At 37.8% G+C, this 9,926-nt stretch overlaps 1 protein-coding gene across 1 annotated transcript in view; it reads right to left on the bottom strand.

The window, feature by feature from the left end:
- The window catches only part of LOC107741159 (glycerophosphodiester phosphodiesterase domain-containing protein 5-like), a 28,640-nt gene extending 25,938 nt beyond the window's left edge, over positions 1-2,702 (bottom strand). The window contains exon 1 of the mRNA XM_016553768.1: positions 2,330-2,702. The gene's annotated coding sequence lies outside the window, so the exon portion shown is untranslated. The remainder of the gene's footprint in view (positions 1-2,329) is intronic.
- Between the last annotated feature and the right edge of the window lie 7,224 nt (positions 2,703-9,926).

Below are 9,926 nucleotides of genomic sequence, written 5' to 3'. Positions count from 1 at the left end.
ATATATATATATATATATATATAATATTTAGAAAATAATTTTTAAATATAAAATAATAATATTTATAATGTTTCTAAGTATAATAAAATATAATCTCTTAATATAAAAATAATTTAAAATATTTTGGAGCAAAAAAAAAAGATAAATGATGACTACATCGCATATCATTGCACATTACAAATCATGAAAAAAAAATTAATAGAGCAACATGAACATTCTGCAAAATATCTCCTATGCTTTTCACAGAAGTCATGCATGTTTGGAAAAAGCATAATAAAAGTGAGTAAATGATGCTAAAATGACAACAATGTGACAACAACACTTGGGATGCGACAATACTGTATGTTTTCCAATTACAAACAGCTAATTTCTTCAACGTTCCTCACTCAGATTTCGGGTCCAGAAACTCTCATTAACTCCAGAATGACATTAACAAAAAAATGAACGCTGTTTCTATTCAAGGATTCATGCATGATTCAAAAGACTTAAAATAGAGAGACATTTAGTCATTGTACAGCTTCTGATTAGGCAGTGCAGAACAGCTGTGACATATTGAGGAATGAGTAAAACGACTTTGGGAAGTTTCTGTGGGAAATCATCCAAAAGGTTTGATGGATCCACCACAGGGAGGAAGGTTTACTTTCCCAGGGATGAAACAAGCCCTTTGTGTTCCCACTCCTCTGGTGGGGCCTCTGTGGATTTTTCTGAGATAATGTGAGCAAAGACAACCTCGTTTATCTCTCTTCATATGCTGCTTTTGTTTTGGCACCTTCTCACAGGCTCTGAGAAACAACAATCTCATAGTTTGGATGCTAAACATTGGTTGTTGCGGAGAGCTCATAATGACGGTACCTGACGTAGATGTCATAGCACGAGCGAAATATGATACGTAGACCGTATTTGTGCCTCAGCATTACTGCTGACACCAGAATAAAAGGTGAATTTGGGCAATAATCTCTCAGGAGACGTGGCTTGTTATGAACAAGTCTACAGGCAGAGCTTTGATCTGGAGAAGATGAAAGCCATCAACATCCAACACCCTCCGTCTGGTAGTTCCCGTCTTTTGCAAAACTTTTCCATTTTGCCCTGCTGTTAGTCTTTTCTCTCTCAGACGTTTCCTGAGGAACGGTCTGCACCACTTCCCGCAACATTCAGCCCAACACTTTTGAAGCTTAAGAGAAATGCTCCGCTCTCGTGAGATTCTGGCAGCACCATAAACAACTGGCAACCCATAAGCCACTGAGAATATGAGGGGAATGAGACCCAAAATTAAAGCCCAAAATCCATCTTTCTTTAACTTAAAAGGAATGCCTATATGTGAAGATTCAGATGCTGACGGTGGAGACCTGGGCTAGATGTCACAAAAACTAGTAATTTATGAAGTCAAAAAGTCTGTTTTCAGCACTGATTTTTGATTTGAACACCATCAAGGTGTTAAACGGCTAATTCAAAACGTTTATTAATTAGAATAATTTTAGTCAATTTTGTCTGCCTTAAATATCAATATTAACATTGTTTTCTATAGCTTCTGGGCAAAAATTTAACAGAATAAAACTACACTAGCATACATTCAAACAAGAGTTAACTATAACTAGTTAACTGTATAGTCAAGGTAGAGCTGGGAAGGACAAGTATTTTTCATAAATATGTATGTCACATGGGTTTAAAAATCAGAAATGTATTTTCTTTAATTTGTTCATTTGTTTTAATTGGTTTATTAATTTTGCCGTTTTATTTTCTTCTAATTCCCTGCTTTGTATATAATATTAAAACACATATTAACAAATAAAACATATATTAAATTAGAAATGTATTAATGTGTAAATTACAATATTTGTATGCTTTAAAAATGTTTTATTGCTGATATTTTGCTGACATATTTACAATAGGTATATTCTATTGTGACAACCCCATAAAATATGACAACATGCCCCACTTTAGAATAAAAACTGTGACAACTTACCACCTCTGCTTCTGTAATCAGATCATATACATTGAGTATTTATAACTTAAGGTGAAGAGTAATTGTTAGAACAGACTTACATAATGAAGCTTTTCCCAAAAACACTTGTACCGCAATATGTATGAATATATAATTCAAAAGCATGAAATATAGCATACTGCCATCTAATATTGTACAGTCATACTTTCATAAGGGAACTCAGTTCTATCAAGATTAAAATAAGTTTTAGATAAACGAAAGTGGCTTCGTTTACTTATTGCATATATATGTGTCAATAAAAACAAATGAAAATGACTCTATACGTAGTACATACGCATGTGATAGATAGTAAACATGCTTAAGTACAGGCTACTTATCCAGACTCACCTTCTCGTCGGCAAGGTGATCAGCGCAGGTACTTGAGTTCTTTTTCTCCAGTGTTTTCCTCTTAAACTTGTGTTGTAGTTGGTCTTTTTCTTTCTTTAGATGTTAAACAGACATTCAGCACTCTCAACTAATCAAGGTATATGATATTATTGGAATTAAAGTACAAGCTAAGTTCCGTCAGTGCGCGGTGTTTCAAATTCAGTCTGCCTGACACGATGACCAGCGACGGTTTATATGAATTATGTCAATATAACGTGTTTTCATGTTGTGTTTGGAGGATTATGATTCACCGAAGACATTCAGTGAGTAAATCCATCCGATCCGAAAGCCCGGGGGAGGAGCTGCGCGTCTCCATCTCCTCCTCTTCCTCCTCCTCCTCTTGATCAAGCGTTAGCGCGCGCTCTCCCAGTAATTAACAACCCACAGTAGCTAGCTATACGTGATTAGTGTAGCCTTTAAGTTCATAAACGTGATATATATTAAGTTTAAACTTCGATTAAGTAGGTTACTAGTTTAAAATTAAATTCAAATAAAAAAATAAATAAAAAAAGAATTTCAGCTCCAGCTTCCTCAGTGACTCGAATCTTTTGAATTTGTTCACTAAAGTGATTAATTTGTGGTCCTAGCTTTTCCGGGAATATTTGTTCACTTTAAAGATTCTAAAGATAATTCACGAACGAATCGGGTTAGGCCTACTTTTGTTTTACAAATGATCACGGTTACTTTTCAGTTGCTTATTGGTTGGAATGATAATAATTGGCTTCTAAAATCTTCTAAAAACCATATAATGGTTGCTGTGTCTTTTGTGAAGCAGTGAACTCTTGTCAGGCACAGCGGCTACTTACCCAGACCGCAGGCAGAGAGCCAGAACAGAGCATCCACTGCTGCTATTCCAGGATGCCAGTGAGAGATTAACCTCTGGCCTGAGCCAAGCTTGCATCACATCCTTATCTTTAACAACCTACTGGTGGAATGAGGCTGTCCTTCAGCAAGCATGACTTTGAGTTAGGCACACTAGCCGGGCACAGCTGTACGGGTCACATCATGTGTATTTGTTGTGGTGTTTTCTGATGTGCTGAGATTTCAGGATGATTGTTCTGCTCATATCAGCTGTAGTCTGCTAGAATATATGCAAATCCACATTTGAAGGGCTTGGTTTTGTGGTCCAGGGTCACAAATTGCAATAATAGCAAGGGCCCATTATAGAATAGAATAGAATAAAAAAGAATATAATATTATTTATTATAATCATTAAATAGGCCTATTGGAATGGCATCATTTTACATTTATTTATCTATCAAAAAGAAACATTGATTTATTTGTTCCAAACTTTTCATTGAGCTCATCATGTTTGCTATTTCCGAATAATTATTACAGAAAGAGCTAACAGGTCACATGTTTTATATATTTTAAACTATAATAATAGAATAGAATATAATTTCATATATTCTAATAATTTTACATGTTACATTTATTTATCAAAAATAAATAATCATTTGTTAATTCCAATGCTTTTATTATAAAATATCTCTGTAGGGAAGAAACCAGTTCCAAACCTCCACGGCAGATTTAGAGTTTTTAGACGTGTGCATCTAGCAGCACCTAGTGGACACATTTGTAATTGCAGGAACATGCAGTCAAACACACACCCAACACACACTGCAAAAAAAAAAAAAAAAAAGTCTGAGCTGCCATTTTCATACTTTTCCACAAGAAGACGCCCTCATATGTATCTGATGCTTTTAAAACTACCACATTATTATTTTTTTAAATCTCTCTCACATCTAGTAAAAGATCGTGGTGTGCTCACAAAATAAGCATTTTTCTTGATGGGGTCTTCAGAACAAAGATTAATGTGATATAGAAAATGTTTCTTTTAGCTTAAGTTACTTAATTACTGTAAGACGATATAGTGTTTACCATGGTCACAAAAGAGTAGCTTCCAATGACTGCTTACAGAAATTTTAAATGTAGGAGTATACTGTTGTCAACATTAAGGTAGAAGAAGAGTACAAGACACCAGACACCACCACCACCACAGCGTAGTGATAATATCTGCTCTGCCCCAAAGCACAAAGAGCAGACAACATTTAAAACACGTTCAGAGCTAAATTCCTTTGTCTTCTAAGTCACGGAAGAGTTAACAATAGCTGGGCAGGTTTCCACCGTTCTGATATTAGTCATAGAGAAGATTAGACATTCATTCATAACGTGAAATATCCCACCAACAGACATATTGAAGTTACAACCAACAGAAACGCAACCGCAATATCAGATCAGATTCACATTTAGTCAAAATAAAAGCTGGTTTTGATTAAAATATAGAATATAGGACTTTGGCAGGCCGGCCGCTGGTAATAAGTTATTTATGGATATGTGGATGTAAACAGGACGACAGGAAGAGCATCCTGTCATTTCCCCAGTGCTCATTGTGTATTAGAGACTGTATGAATGCGTTGGTTGCTGTTACGGTACTAAATCACCTTAGAGTGTCAGTTACTACAAGTGATGTCCAAATTTTAGTTTAAATTTTAGTAATTTTATATGATGTTTTTTCTTCATTTGGGGGGTTTGAATAACCGCAGGTTCGATGGAGGTAGGTCTGACATCCTTGGAATCATCGGCTTGCCTCTCCACTTTGTACAATCTAGACAGTTACGCTGATGCTTATTTATCGCTTCTCTTCCCCGCAAAATCCAGAACTTGCGCCTCAGCTCGGAATACACTCGTCCAGCTCCTGGATGGTGTAGTTGGGCATCGTAATGCTTAATTAAGAGCTTCACTGCTGGATTGTTTGGAGACAGAACTATAGGGTGTAGGACATCATAACTCAAGTCATCGCACCTGCGAAGTCGTCCTCCTACTCTAATCAAATCCAATTTTCTGTCATACTCTGGTGCCAGCTTAATGAGTCGGCTGCGTGCAGGAATGTCTTTTCCTCCCTTGAGCAAAGCAAATTCCTCGGGAAAGTCCTTCTTCTGACATTGTCTCAGAATAGACAACTCGGCTTTCTCAAAATCATCTGCAGTAGGCGAATCTGTGCCATCGGCCGCCCCGTGAAGGGATCGCGCTGTAGCCTCTTGAAATTCGCGATAGCTACTGAATTGAAGGGCCTCAGGTACAACATCTTCAGTCTCACTTAACGATCCGCAAAATGTGGATTTCTTAAGTTCTTCAGGAACTTCTTTAGGAACTTGACCTTCTGGTGTCTTAGGCCAACAGCTACTAGATTGCATCAAGAAGGCTGGACCTCGTTTCCATCGCGTGTCTCCCGCTAGCTGAGCCAATGACAACCCGCGTGTGATATCGTCGGCAGGATTGGTTGCTGAGTCAACATATCGCCAAGATCCAGGATCAGACAATTCTTGAATTTCAGTGACTCTAACTCCTACGAATACCTTGTATCTGCAAGAATCAGAATGCAGCCAAGCAAGAACTGTGGTCGAGTCAGACCAGTATACAACCTGACGGATGTCTACGGTCAGTTCTTTCTTCAAGACGTCTCCTAGCTGCGCTCCTGTTAACGCAGCACAGAGCTCCAAACGAGCAATGGAGATCTGTTTCTTCGGAGCTACTCTCGACCTTGCAGCCACAAAGGCTACCTGTACATTACCCTGATCGTCTTCAGAACACAGGTACGCTACTGAACCGTAAGCTTTTTCAGAAGCGTCACAAAACACATGAACACTTCGACTCTTGACAGGGTACTGCAGGCTGGAACTGTAGCATCTTGGCAGACAGATTTGCAACAAGTGTGGGAGCTCGCTCTCCCATTGATGCCAGCTGGCTAGCAGATTCACAGGTAAATTGGGGTCATCCCATTCCCGTCTTTTGTCCCATAACAACTGGACAATGATTTTTGCTCTTGTGGTATACGGAATGAGATACCCAAGGGGATCGTAAAGCTTGGCTAAAATGCGATAGATCTTTTGCATGGTAACATCACCATCTTCTCTCTGGTATGGTTTGTACCCCAAGGTGTCAAATCTACAGTGCCATATCAATCCAAGGGCATTCTCCTGAGGGTTGACCGTTTCTTGGGTGAGCCAAATCTCACCACTGTTAGACTTTAACTCAACAGGAAAGTGGTGAATAACCTCAGTGATGTTACTGGCCCACTGCCTCGGGCATACTGGGCCGCAACAAGGAAGCATCATCTGTATGGCGATGACTAAGATCAGACGGACCACGTGTCCGTAATGGAACATTAGTATCATAGCCAAGAATATGTGGCGAACCATTCTTGCTATCATGGGGTGAGGTATATGAAGGAGTTGACATACCTGAACTAGGCGGACTATCACTCCACCTGCCTACTCTCTTTAGACTGTCTGTCAGTTCCTCAATGAGATCTTGTTCGCAACCACGAACTGCAAGGAGGGATTCATCTCCAGGTTGCACCAAAGGAGTATGTTCTGCCCGGCTAGGATTCCCATCATCCTGAAATGAAGCCTGCATACTAGTAGACTGTGGTGTAGATGACACCCCAATGAATGTTTGTTACTGCAAACGGATCTTGTTCGTGTGGTGTGTATAATTCTTGAGTGTGGTTATTCAAAATCCTCGCCAGGCAAACTTCGGCGAGAGATTATTAACAGGAACGCACCATCAGCCGTCGATCAAGATCACAAATATTCTCCCTACAGTTCACAACGTGAAATCGCTGCAGGATGACATCTTAGTTCGGATTAATTCACGACTTTCATATGCGACAGCGGGACCTTCTGATTCTCTCCGTCATGACTGAACTTCAGCCATCTCCCTTCCGATACCAGTGTTGCCAAACCCCTCCCTCAGAAAATCTCTAGAACCACCCTCAAAAGTCTCAATTTTTCACAAAAAGTCGCCAAATATGAAAACAAAGTAAATACAGGTAAATTTGGTAAAGGTAAAGGAAAGTAAATATATACACTTTACAAATGATGACAGTATAAATAATGAGAAAGTAGCTAAATTTGGCGACAAAATCCCCAAATTGGCAACACTGTCCGATACTCTTGCGCAATCTCTGAATAAACCACACCTACTCAATGAAAATAAATGACCAATCTGACCGCTGTACAGCCCTTTTAATATAAAGAACATGAACTGAACATGGCTTTTTTACACATTGTGTATAGATACATATGCATTTTACATTATTGTTATAAAGACATACCGTTCAAACATTTGAAGTCAGTACATTTTTCATAAGAAATTAATATTAATACTCGTAATATTCAGCAAGGACTCATTAAACCAGGGACGCGGGAAGTAGGGGTGCTGAGGGGGCTGCAGCAGCACCCCGTTTTCACATGGCTGCAAATGCAACGCCAAGTTTGTTCATTTAAATTTATTCAGTTTTAGCATTTAATAATTTATTTGTAATGATCTCTGAAATGTAAATTGTAAGTGGGCTATAATAAACCCATGTTTATCTTTATAAACATGATTAATTTTACTTGTGATGTTTTCTATATGGGATGATTAGCCTAATCCTCATGAACACGTGACGCTAGCGCGTGGTATCAGACATGAACTATACAGAATGCGAACAAGATTAACTTTAATACAAGGAGATAATGGCGCAAAAGCGAATTTCAGATTTTTTAAATGCCCATCCCAGAAAAATTTTTCCAAAATCGGCATCCAAACAACACCAGCCCCAGCACGAGCCCCGACGTAAGTGAACCAGCCCCCCCCCCAACACGGACACACACACAGCACCCCCAACCGACAAACAACTTCCCGCGCCCCTGCATTAAACTGATAATTTATGTTGTAATACATTTTTAAATATTTCATAAATAATATAAAACAATACAATGATTTTATATATTATAGCCCATTAATCTTTAGTTTCTAATAAATTCTTTTAACTTTTTATCAGAAAAGAATCCTAAAAAAAGTATTGATACCTTAAGCAATACTTCGTTACAGGTGTGAAGAGAAGATAAGTAAATAAAAGGGCAGAAATGTGGTTGTTTCAGGATGTACCGTGATGAAATAACTCTCTCGCTTTCCCTTTTGTTCACGGCAGTTAATCAGTGACGGTCAGTCTGGATTAAACCTCAAGCTATGTGGATCTAACAACATGACGAAACACGTTAAGCAGCAAATCAGAAAAGAAACCCTGACAACTGAAGCGAGCAGCATTCTTTCAACATTCTGATGCCGGAGGAATGCCAGTGCCATCAGCAGCATTTTCACTGATCTTTACAAACTGGCCTGGAGGTGTATACGTTAATGGTTTGTATCTTTGAAGAGTGTCAAGTTGGATGTTAATGAGGAACGGCCCATTCAGCCTACATGCAGCTAATGAGACCTGTTTCATCACATCTTAATGTCAGAAACTAGATATACAAACAAATGTCGAAAAATGATTTTAATATACAAAACTTGAACATATTTTATAAAATTCTTCAAAACCAAATTACCTGAGATCTGCTATTCACATTGTAACTCCATACTGTACTCTAGCTGCATGCTAACAGTTGTCAAATTTGTATTTTTTTTTGTTTCTCCTTAGGAAACAAATTACAAAAATAAATATATTTTGTAATACCTCTCTAAATTTTGTAAGATTTCTTCTTAAAACAAATGAAACAAAAATATATTGCTTGAAGAAAAATATACTTTTATTCATAGACTTGTAATTAGCTTAAGCAATGGTTTGAAGTTAAAAATATCTTAATAATGGATTTGTTTCTTACAAATATGTAGCTTTTCACTTCTAAAAACATTAATTGATAGACTGGAGTCATGTAGATTATTGTGATGTTTTTATAATGTATTAATGTAACATTATTTACAATAATGTTTGAACTCTCATTCTGACGGCACCCATTCACTGCAGAGGATCCAATGGTGACCAATTCATGTAATGCATTAAGACATGTTTTGGCAGCACTGAGAGAAGGACACTTGTATGAAACATTACTGAGACCTTTCCAAGTCTCCTGAGCTTTAAAAGAGCAAGCAATAAAATGTTCCTCTGGGATTCTTCATGCATTCCAGTGCTTCATGTTTGTACAACAGGATTCCTAGTGCTATATAAAGAAAAGGAAGATACATAGCATATTATTGCATAAAGAATGTCTAATTTGTTTTTTTATGAGAACGTATAGAAACCAGAATGCACGTGTTATACCCAACTAGACAGATAAAACCTCTGTTTTGTCTGCTGTCGCTTGCAGGCCAAGACACGACCCACTAAAACGTGGCACACAGAAGAGAGAGGGAGGAGAGATGGATAGGGTGGGGGTGGAAGTAGAACAATGTCTAAACTTCTTATTTTTACCATTACTTTTATAATATACTTTGCATTTTCTGAACAAATTATGAAAATAATAATAAAAATAATAAATAAAATGTCATTTTAAAAATCAAGTATTAACACCAGGTTTTAGACTAAATTAGTTTCTTCTTACTAGGATGTTTTAATCATAATGTCAATCAGTAAATCCAGATATCTGAATTACATCCACCTTTTTTCATACTCACCATTTTCTTTGCATGAAAAACCACTTCAGTTTAGCCATTGTGTGAGTGTGTAAGCAGGAAAGGCGGCACTTCCTGCTGCCTTTAGGACCTTGAGGAGAGAGTCCAGTTCCCACAG

This window comes from Sinocyclocheilus rhinocerous, unplaced genomic scaffold (assembly GCF_001515625.1).
Source record: "Sinocyclocheilus rhinocerous isolate Xijiao unplaced genomic scaffold, SAMN03320098_v1.1 scaffold1307, whole genome shotgun sequence".
NCBI classification, from domain to species: Eukaryota; Metazoa; Chordata; class Actinopteri; order Cypriniformes; family Cyprinidae; genus Sinocyclocheilus; species Sinocyclocheilus rhinocerous.
Note: the sequence above shows the minus strand (reverse complement) of the source record. Positions and strands in the feature narration are given on the sequence as shown.